Raw genomic sequence first — 11,802 nt, forward strand, 5'->3', positions numbered from 1 at the left:
ATAATTATGTTAACCTACATACAGTCTTTGACAGCAGTACGTGCTCTATTTTTTTTTTTAACTTTGGTTTTGTGAATGTCCTGCTAAAAGAGCTGTGACCTTTTACACATCAAAAGCTTGATCCTGCACCCACTGAAGTCAATGGAAGAGCTCCAACTAACTACAATCATGGAAGATGAGGACTCTACTGTATATACTGAACAAATTGTGTAAACAATACTTTTGAATAACTTCCATGGGCTGATTAAAGGTTCTCATGTAAATTTTGCTCTTTTAGGAAGCTTTTTAATCAGTATATCTCTTTTACCATTACATAATGACAGGTTTCAGAGTAGCAGCCATGTTAGTCTGTATCCGCAAAAAGAAGAGGAGTACTTGTGGCATCTTAGAGACTAACCAATTTATTTGAGCACAAGCTTTCGTGAGCTACAGCTACTCCTTTTCTTTTACCATTATTTATCAAACTATTTCCATATCAGGGCCGATTTGTCTGAAGTTTCCTGACCCTTTGCCAATCACTATCTAACCTTCAAAGGAAAGAGATAACCTCCCAGCAGGAAAAGAGGCAAAGCTAGTGCTCTTTTAAAACAAAGCAAAACAAAAAAGAAGGGAGGGGGGAACCAATCAATGAAACAAAAGCAGTAAAACTCAGGAAGAGAGTGCAAAACTGCAACTTTTTTTTTTGAAGGGGGGGGATGCAGACCAGAATTTACCTGATTATGTCTGTGCAGGAGAAGCTAAAGTGAGATCTTTGGTATCTAGGTCCCATGAGCTGGAGGGACCCAGGTGCCGCAATGAATAAAAGCAGTAGCAAGATAGAGTCACCTCCGGTTGGTGATTGGGAAGACATTGGGGAACAAGGATTTAATCAGCTTGGGGATGGCCTACGCGTCAGCAATGGGGAAGCTGAGAATATCTGTCTATACTTGGAATCTTTTTGCTTTTCATTACGGCTGAGTGAAAATTGGAATTTCTGTCCCATGGGAAATTCTGATTTGGACATTTGTTTTCATCCTGAATCCGTTCAAAAGTCAACATATCAACATTTTCGTGGGGGTGGGGGAGGGGAAGTCCTCAAATTTAGATTCAGAAATGTCAAAACATTTTGTTTTGCGCCATTAAACTGCATCTGCCGAAGGTGCCTCAGTGCCTGCCTCCTGGGCATCGTCGTTCGGGTACCTTGTGCCCTTATTCTTCCCTATGGACAGGAAATGTCAAGGGTACGTTTCCTGTGATGCACTGCAGTCATTTGGCTTCCATGATGCACGTTGTAGCTTGGTCAGAAAGGAGACTGCAGTGTATCATTGGAGATGCAGTCCAGCCCAGGAACCCAGCCCATAGGAAAGAATAGGAACGTGAAGCACACAATCGTCAGTTCCTATGACGCATTATTTAATGTCAATGGATTATCAACATTTTTCAGAAAAATAAAAATGCCATGACCTCACCACCTCCTCTGCACCAAGCAGGGGACAAGGTGCATTGAAGAGAGCAAACTAATTAATGAGCTCTATGAAGCATCACAAGAGCTCTGCATTAGAATCCCCACTTTACAAACCAAATGACCAGAAAGCCTTGATGAATCAGCAACAGAGCCATGGTCCAGTGCTCTGAACACAAGACCATACTTCTTCTGATGAATTCAATGAGAATGTTAACAGCAGAGGTCCAATAGGTCCTTGAGTCGGAAGGACAAAGAGAGAGTATGAAATGAGTGAGGATGTCCGCAAACCAAACATTGCAACTATAGAATAAACACCAACATTTGTACCACTTTTAGTTTTGTGAGTCCCCAAGTAGCATTTTCTCATTGATAATAATTAGTCTCATTCTATATAGCATAACTAAAAACTTAGGTTTTTTTCCTAAAATGAGCTTCCTGAACAAGTGAGTTTACCACTATTTACTAACTCGGGGGTAGGAATGTTTTTTTATCTAAATTTCTAGCAGCAGCTGGCAGAGTAGACCTAAACTGTAGTCATTAAACAACAAATACTGTGTTATGAAATGTTAAAAGTAGAGTATTATCCTTGATTTTTGTTTTCGCATTTGACTTTCAGATGGGCCACTATAACTTCTATTTTGGTATTAAAAGGGGAAAAAAATCCCAGTTTGTATCTTTAAAGTTCTGGAATGGTGTAAATTATTACAGTGGTTTTACATTTTCATGGGATCAAGGCAACAACAGTAAGCTCATAAAACAGATACCACTAATTATGCAGAGGAGAAGTCATAAAGTCACTGGTGGAAGCATGTTTTATATTCATGAACACATCATTAAAATTTTAAGACGCCCTATCAAATTCTACATTTTAATACTATACCCAACAGCCTTAAACCCTCCCAACAAGAAAATCGGATTGCTTAATGATCATGTTTGTCACACAGGTTTTATATGTCTGCTCTTGAAGCAGATGTGGACTTCTTTGTTGTCAGACAGTTTTTATCACTGGACAATTAAAAATAATTTTTATCCCAACTATTTTATAAAAATAAAATTAAAGGGTCAGAAAATCTAGGCACATTTAACTGCAAAAATACTTATATTTATCAAGCCATATAAAATGTTTTTATAGCGCTGTCAATTTGGTTTTACTTCTCTTGTATTTTCTTTTTCATAATAAAAATATTTTTAAGTAAAATTAAAGGTTATTTATCAGAGCTACAAATTAGCAACCAAAAGTTATTTAAAAATGAAGCTTTAATTAAAACAGAACCATTAAAGCTGAATTTAATGTAAAGATGAAACAAACAGAGAACTCTAAGGGCTCAAACCTGCAAGGAGCCTTTGATTTTGATGGAAATTGAGGTTCTCTCAGCACCTTCCAGGCTTCAGTCCTATATGACTTTGTTTAAAGTCAAGGGACAAATCTGAATAAAACACAAACAAATATTAAAATCCAAATCCTTTCCCTGATCCCAGTGTGAGTAGATAGAGTATGCAGAGGAGAAAGACATCCCTGCCACATATTCAAATCTCTCCTCTGTGGAAGAGACATTAATAATGTATTTATTAATTACAGTCCCAATGCACAGCTTCTCTTCACCATACCGCATTCACTGCATTTGGATATAGTATGTTTAGGACCTCCAGAAGGACTCCAGTTAACTTAAAGTGGACACAGTCTAATTAAACATCATGCACAACACTTTTTAATTACTTTACCTGTGTAATTAAATAACTCCTCCAATGATTAAAATTGAATTAAAATTACTCTATTTTACATGTAGTAATAATTAATTAATTACATTTGGCCAGGAAAAGTAGCCTGGTCTATTTCTAGGCAGTCTCATTAAGTCGATTTCATGTACCAGCTAGCACCATACTGCAGTGTTTAGCTGGCAAATGGTAAGAGAGAATTTCAAACACTAACACAAACTTGTTTCATTTAATCCTTGTAGAAATCACTGAAGATTTCTGCCTAAAGATCAGGGGCTCAAGGTGGCCTAATATTTGGTTTTCCAAACCTTTCCTTCTCTGGAGCTAATATTTTGACCTAAGTTACCTGCCAGCATCTTTTTTAACGAATAAAACAAACTTGACACAACTCTGAACACTGAGGAGTAAATGGTTTTAAATTAAACCTGTATGCTAAGCATTGAGGAATAGCAGGGGCAGATGTTATATTTTTGTCTCCTTTTCCTTACCTGATTTACAACTGAAAATCTTCACTCTTACAGACCCCGCATCTTGTATTGTTCTGATTTCCACAGATATAGCAAAAGAAATTGATAGTAGTATGACATCAAGGCATTCAAAGGTCTGATCTTTTATTCTTTACTAGAATGGAGCAAATAACTGATATTTTTGGTTCAGTGGCAATTCTGATAAATTGGAAAAAAAAAGTAGTTTGTGTTGAACTGAATCTGAAATGTTTGGGAATTTTTAGTGAATCAAAAGTCCATTTCAGGGCTGTTCCGGGGGGGGGGGGGGGGTTTCAACCTGGGTGTCCAATATCCCAGCTGACTGCCTTAACCACTAGACTAGAGGTTATGAGGGTACAACACAAGCACCACTGCCTCCTCCAGCTGTTTTGTGAATGGCTGAAACTATTCATGTCAAATTAATGAATCGTTTTGGGTAGGTCAAAACTGCATTTTTTAATCAAATAAACTATTCGTAAAAAAAAAATTACCCAGTTCTACTCTTTACTCAGGCAGAATTCCCCTTGAAGCCAATGGGTATGTGTCTGAGTAAGGAATGCCCTCAGCAATATCATAATATAAACAGAGTAGGTAGGAAAAGTAAAGGAAATGGGAGGAAAGATGCTTTCAAAGAGAGGGGGTCAAGAAGGAACAATCTTCTGAAGTTCTGAGTGATCTCAACTGCCAGTAAAGTCAGTGAGAATGAGCAGCGTTCAGCACCTCTCAGGAGGCACATATGACCCCGTTGCAGTCAAGCCCTAATTACACTTGGTAGTTCTGTCAATATCACAGTACAGTACCTTCAGCTTTGTTCTTGTGGTTCTGATGCCTCCAGATACAGTAGGTTATCTTTAAAAAAAACCAACAAGGAGTCTGGTGGCAAAACATAAGCTTTCATGGGTAAACCCCCCACTTCTTCAGATGCAAGAAGTGGGGTTTTTACTCACAAAAGCTTATGCTCAAATAAATCTGTTAGTCTTTAAGGTGCCACCGGACTCCTTGTTGTTTTTGTGGATACAGACTAACACGGCTACCCCCCTGATATTAGATTATCTTTGATTCACTGTAGTCTGTTTTTTTCTGCTCATGTGTGTGATAATATGCATTATGTCAAATGATTTCGTAAACATTTATTTTATCAAACTCGTTTAACGGGTGGAAACACAACACTTGGCAATTATGGCGCATGACAAAAGGATTTTTTTTTTAAAACAAATCAACAAATCACATCAAAAAGTGAGAGGAGCAGTTTCAAAATGTTGAGTTGAATAAACTGGTGGTTTGCCATGATGATGAAGGCACAATACAATAAAAACAAAGATATATGAATTTAGATGATACATGAGCTTACTTGGTCAACTAGAATCTCTTTAGTTGTGAACACAGGTTTAAAATATTCCTATAGCTAATGACCCAATCTGCAAACACTTGCCACTATGTGTAATACTTACTTACCTGGAGTAGTCCCATAAGCTTCAAACAGGACCACTCGTGGTAGTAAGCACTATGCCTAGTAGTTGCAGGATCAGGTTCTTATTTATTAATTGCTGATCCCACATATGAATTCCAGAATTGTCTTTATTTGCTGCCTCTGATACCTCTTTATCTGAAGCCTCCCTGTAAGGTTTCTGTTTAACTTTGCAGCACAAACTTTAGATCCATATAAATATTTTCCTAACCCTGAAGAATATTTAACTCTGCCATTTTGTGATTTTTCAATAGTTCTTCAACTTTTCAAAAGTTATAGAATGGCACTTGGTGTTTTATTTTTCCAAACTGACTTTTCCAAATTTGAGGAAGTTTTTAAAAGTTAGAGTAAAAAATGGAAAAGAAAAAGTAGGAAACAAACTATACATGGATATCCCTCATTTCATTACTTCAGTGGCATAAATTGGAAAAGGAGAATCACAATTCTGAAAACTCTTCAGGTTTCACAAAAATAAATTAAATGAAAATATTAATTCAAAATGAAGAAAAATGTGCTGATTGATTTCAAAATTTCCCATTGAAAAATAGAAAACTTTGTCAAACTACATTTTTCCATAAAAGTATATTTTTGACAAAACCCAAATTTTGGCAGGAAAATTTCTGTGTTGCAAATTTTTGACAAGCTTTAATGATATAATCATTGCATCAGCATAATGCAACATTCTTCAATCAAAAGACCATGTATTTAAGATAATAAATAAATATAGGGCTGCTTACGACTGAATAAAGAGACCTACTATAGTCACATTGCTGACTAAATCAATCCACCAGTAAACCTTGATATAATTCATCAGACAAGCTTCAAACAAATTTATATCCAGTTCTCAGGAGCCCATATCACACACAATCACCACCACAATTGGAATTAATTGCCACTCTTGTCTCAGCAGAGCCCAAGGATTAAGTAGGTTTGAAGAATTAACTGACTTGTTACCAAAGATGGCAGAGTCCGGTGGCACCTTATAGACTAACAGACGTATTGGAGCATAAGCTTTCGTGGGTGAATACCCACTTCGTTGGATGTATCTGATGAAGTGGGTATTCACCCACAAAAGCTTATGCTCCAATACATCTGTTAGTCGACAAGGTGCCACAGGACTCTTTGCTGCTTTTACAGATCCAGACTAACACGGCTACCCCTCTGATACTTACCAAAGATGTTATTCTGCTCCCACAGAAGCAAATCACAAAACTCCTACTGATTTCAAAGGGGCACAGTCAAGCCCTAGAGCTGTCAAATTCAGAACTGTGAGTTTCACAGGATTTTGCTCCCAAATATTTACTTTTTTTCATTGAATGGTTTCACTTTGTTCCCCAGCTTTGTCATATTCACAACTTTAACGAAATAGCTAATTTCATATGAAAATCATTTTGAAAACCACATCTGCATGTTTTTAATGTGTTTGCTCATGAAGTGGACCCATTGTTGCTAAAAACAATAACCCCCAACCAACCAAACACACAACATTAGACAAATTTTCCGGGAAAGTGATTAAAAATACTTGAATTTAATAGCACTGGTTAAAAATGTTACATCAAAACTATTTGTGGCAAATTAGTAGAAATTTAAGGCTGTTTTGCATTTGTTTATGTGTATTTAAGGCACAGCTTTTGCTCACAGCTGGTGGTGGTTCCTCAAGTCTGCTTAGAGGCACATTAGAGGAGCAATGTTGCAACACTTCAGCTGCCTACTTAAATCACCAGCATTTTCAATTTGCACAAAATGTACAATTATTTTTTCATTTACAAAAATTAAGTTCCTTATCTACCCAAGATCCAATTTTGCCCCCATGAAGTCAATGGCAAAACTGCCATTCAGTCCACTGAGAGGAAAGTGGGTCCCCAGAGTTTGATTGTGATTGTGGAAAAGCAGAGTGGTCTCCATTTAGAATCTTTACAATTTTGCTTTTTGACTAATTTACCATGCAATGTATTTCTTAGAATTAGTGTTCGAAATGCAGTAAATATTGTAACAACATTAATTATTGAAAAACAGTTGTGAAGATATTAATGGTGCTGTCATAAATATAAAGGGAAGGGTAACAACCTTCCTGTATACAGTACTACAAAATCCCTCCTGGCCAGAGGTACAAAATCCTTTTACCTGTAAAGGGTTAAGAGGCTCAGGTAACCTGGCTGGCACCTGACCAAAAGGACCAATAAGGGGACAAGATACTTTCAAATCTTGGCGGGGGGGCGGGGAAAAGGGTTTGGTCTGTATGTTCTGTGTGCTTGCCGGACACAGATCAAGGAAGCAAGCAATCCAACTCCATTAGAATTAGTAAGTACTAGCAAGGGAATGCGTTAGCTTATTTTTGTTTTCGCTTGTGATTTTGTCTGTGCTGAGAGGAAGGTGTATTCCTGGTTTTCTTTTTGTAACTTTAAAGTTTGGCCCAGAGGGAAATCCTCTGTGTTTTTGAATCTGATTGCCCTGTAAGATTATCTCCTATTCTAATTTCACAGAGGCGCTTCTTTTACCTTTTTTCTTTATTATAAAGTTCTGTTTCTTTTAGAATCTGATTGGGGTTTTTTTTAAGTTGTCCTAAAAAAACTCAATATTGGTCTGTGCTCATCTTGTTTATTCTCAAGCCTCCCCAGGACAGGGGTGTGGGGGTTTGGGGGGATTCTAGGGAGGAGTAGGAACTCCAAGTGGTCCTTTCCCTGAGTTTGTTTAAATCACTTGGTGGTGGCAGAGTTACCTAATCCAAGGTACAAGGCAGAATTTGTGCCATGGGCAGTTTTTAACTTAAGCTGGTAGAAATAAGCTTAGGGGGTCTCTCATGTGGGTCCCCATGTCTGTACCCTAGAGTTCAGAGTGGGGAGGGAACCCTGACAGGCGCCCATTGTAAAAAGAGATCTTATATGACAATCACTAGTAGAACCCAAATTAATTATCAAAGTAATATTGACAAGTCCCATGTTTAACATTATGGAAGGGGGTGGAAAACCTGAAGAGAAAAGGCAAGGTTATCAGGAAACTAACAACTGATTTTTATTTATGTTGAGGTATAAACCTATTTTATATTAGCAATTGTATTTTCTTAACCAAAAGTAAATCTCGGCAGCAGTAATCAGCCAGGGGGAACTCTATTTCCACAATGCCTCCATACTACAACCACCAGACCTTCTTCCATGTAAGAATTGCATCTTTTTTAGCTGTTTATGGGCAACAACAATTTCCCCTTTTGAGTCACTGGCACTTTTGTTGTCAAACTACTGACAGATGCAAAATATGATTGACATATTGTTCAGATACTTTCAGATGGCAACATATAATATATAATATGTATGCATGCAAATAGAATATACAAAATATATTACCACTGGCGTTTAACCTCTAACAATGAGACAACCAAATGAGAGAAAGAGAACATGATTGCTCATTTGCATCCTTTTGTTTAATGGCTCCCATAAGTAGTTAGTTACTAAAAGTTAAAACTAAATGCTTGGTCTTTTACTAAAGCAGCTGCTCATGGATTTAAGACACACAAAACCCCACCTTTGATTTGATTTTACTGCAGGACCCATGCTCAGTTGCAACTCTCATGATGAATAAATAATGCCATGGTGCAGTGAGGCAGCGGAGCTTGCCCCTTTTTGTAGTTAACCAATGAAAAAGGATGCATCTGCTTATTCTCAGACATTAATGCAAGTAAAGGAATAAGACATCAGAGGCCTGTGAATGAGAAGGTCTTTTTAAATTTACAAAGCATTCGCTCCAGAATCTACCTCAGCCAGTTTGGGGAAAGAGCTTTTGGCACCAAGTCACCCTTCAGGGAAAGACTGATAATGATCACTAAAGACATACTACGGGCTCCTGCCTCACTCACTTCAAAGGCCTTCTCTCTTAATCAACATTAAATCATCATTTTGCCTTGGCTATAGGGACAGCTGTACACAATCTATTTGTTTTAAAACAGATTAGGAATGGTTTCTCTGCCAGAGTATACGCTGCATGATAATTGTGCTTTAAAATCTTAACTTGCAAAAACATTAAAACTTTGCTTCATTAGCTATATAGGGCCCAAGAGTAGTTGAGAGGACTCATCACCCTTCCAGGATAGGGCCATTATTTAATTTTAGTTTCATAAATAAGAATGCATAAAACAGCACTTCAGAGGTTTTGTAATTTTTAAAAGTCATTAATATTCCTTCACCATTTCTAGGGATTGGATGTTCTGGGCTTTTTGCTAATATCAGCAATAACACACATCCTATATCTTCTGCCTTCATTATGTCCTAATTTTTTCCCCCTGCTTTGTCCATTGGTGGTCTCACTAACTCAAGGGTGACTACAAAGACATTTAATTACCCAGTTAAAGTACAAGTTGGAAAAAAGATAACTGTAAAATAATTAGTCTAAAGCCCTAAATTTCAGGCAAAGTTCCCTCCTCTAGATCCATACTGAAGATATCATACTGAAGATATCAATGATTGTCACTTGGTCATTATCAACCTAACTCAATGGGTCTCATTTTCATATGCTTTAGACATGTTATGGTAGGCACAAAATCCTAACAAAATGCATTTTAATATAATTAAATGCCAGGGTATACATTTAGGAACAAGGAATACAGGCCTGACCTACAGAATGGGGAAAAAAGAAAAGGAGTACTTGTGGCACCTTAGAGACTAACCAATTTATTTGAGCATGAGCTTTCATGAGCTACAGCTCTCACGAAAGCTTATGCTCAAATAAATTGGTTAGTCTCTAAGGTGCCACAAGGACTCCTTTTCTTTTTGCGAATACAGACTAACACGGCTGCTACTCTGAAACCTGTCAGAATGGGGGAGTGTATCCTGGAAAGAAGTACCTCTGTATTTAAAGGATTTAGGGGTCATACTGAACAAGCTACTGAATATGATCTCCCAGTGAAGTGCTCTGGCTGTACAACAGGGCAGTAGTGAATAGGAGTAGAGAGATGATTTTTCCTCTGTAAGTGGCACTGGCGAGATTGATACTAGAATATTGCATACAGCTCTAGTGCCCATGTTTTTAAACAAAATATTAAAAATTGGAGAAGAGTCACTGCAGGCAGCATAACAGCTGCATCAAGAGCATGAATGCCAAACTCAGGGCAGACTGTTAAGAAGGCAGGGCACAATCACCAAATTGGCTGTGAATTCAATACTTAGATTTCACCAACCAATGATTAAGTATAAACTCAGGCACTGTAACAATCTAAACATGAAGTTACCGACTATCCCCTGGGGTACTCTGATCTGTCTTGCCACTCAGCATGAGCATACCTTTGTGATAGACGGACCCTTACACCAAGAATCATAGCAACATTTAGGTTGCCTCTAGAGAACCCCAATAACTCCCAGGCCTAACAGAGCAGTCACAGGTCAGTTGCACCTTAGATCTCACATCAAAGACAATAGTTGTAGCCAATTCTATAATAAACTATTGTGATACAGCATGGCCAGAAAGCAGCGGGAGACTATTAGAAGGGAGCCTTATTCCCTGTAGAGGGAAGAACGTTTGCTATAAATTAATTTAAGCACCCAAAGCCAGTCACATGATAAAAGCCCCCTGCTTCAATCCGACAAAAGGAGGAGTTGAAGCAGAGTGGATTGGTGTTGGAGCAGAGAGCAGTTTGGAGGGAAGCAAAGGAGAGTTTGGAGAAGTGTTGCGGTGGGCTAAGAAGACCAAGGCCCTAGGTACAGGGACTCCTGGTTTGTGCAGAGGGAGGGCAGGAAGCCCCATGAGCTGAAGGGCAGGAGTGGGAAATAGCCCAGGGGAAGGAACTGCTAGTTCTAGTGGTTTACCACTATCCCTAGGGCCCCTGGGCTGGGACCTGGAGTAGAGGGCGGGCCAGGGTCCCTCCCTCTTCACTCCTGTCCTCTAGGACACTAGTGGGGCAGTTAATACCCCAGTTCAGGTGTGAGAAATGGTGCCCTGAACCCCCACTCAAGAAGAGAAAGTGCGAGACCCATCATAGTAGTGCTGGCAATTTGCCACACGTGGTGTCAGCAGTAGGATATACGTGCTCGGGACTTAAACCAGGGTTAGCCAAAACCCTCCCATCCCTAAGATGGACGACATGGTCAAGACCCTAATACAAGCCACTGCAGCCCAGCAGGAGGCTACTTGGGTCCAAGCAACTGCCCAACAGGAGGCAACTTGGATTCAGCAGGAGACTAATTGTCTGTTGATGAGTCAGGCTGCCCAGGACCGAGCCCTGCTGCAACAGCTGGTGAACCAGATGAAGGCCCTTATGCAGCTGAACCGCAACTGCAATGGGACCCAAACCATATGGGCCAGCCACTGCATCCGATGAAGTGAGCTGTAGCTCACGAAAGCTTATGCTCAAATAAATTGGTTAGTCTCTAAGGTGCCACAAGTACTCCTTTTCTTTTTGCCTACAGAAAATGACACGGGAGGATGATGTGGAGGCATACCTCCTGGCTTTTGAAAGAGCAGCCCTGTGGGAGGCCTGGCCCTGAGATCAGTGGTCTGGTATCCTTGCCCCGTTCCTGTGTGAAGAGGCACAGAAGGTCTACTAGGATATGGCCGCTGAGACTGCAGCAGATTACCCCCAGCTGAAGGCAAAGATCCTGGCCAGAGCCAGAGTAACAACGGTGTTGTGAGCCCAGAGGTTCCATGAGTGGCAGTATACAGAGGACAAGACACCCTAATCGCAATTGTTTGACCTGATCCACCTG

This window comes from Lepidochelys olivacea (genome assembly GCF_965140295.1).
Source record: "Lepidochelys olivacea isolate rLepOli2 genome assembly, chromosome: 4".
In the NCBI taxonomy this organism is placed as follows: Eukaryota; Metazoa; Chordata; order Testudines; family Cheloniidae; genus Lepidochelys; species Lepidochelys olivacea.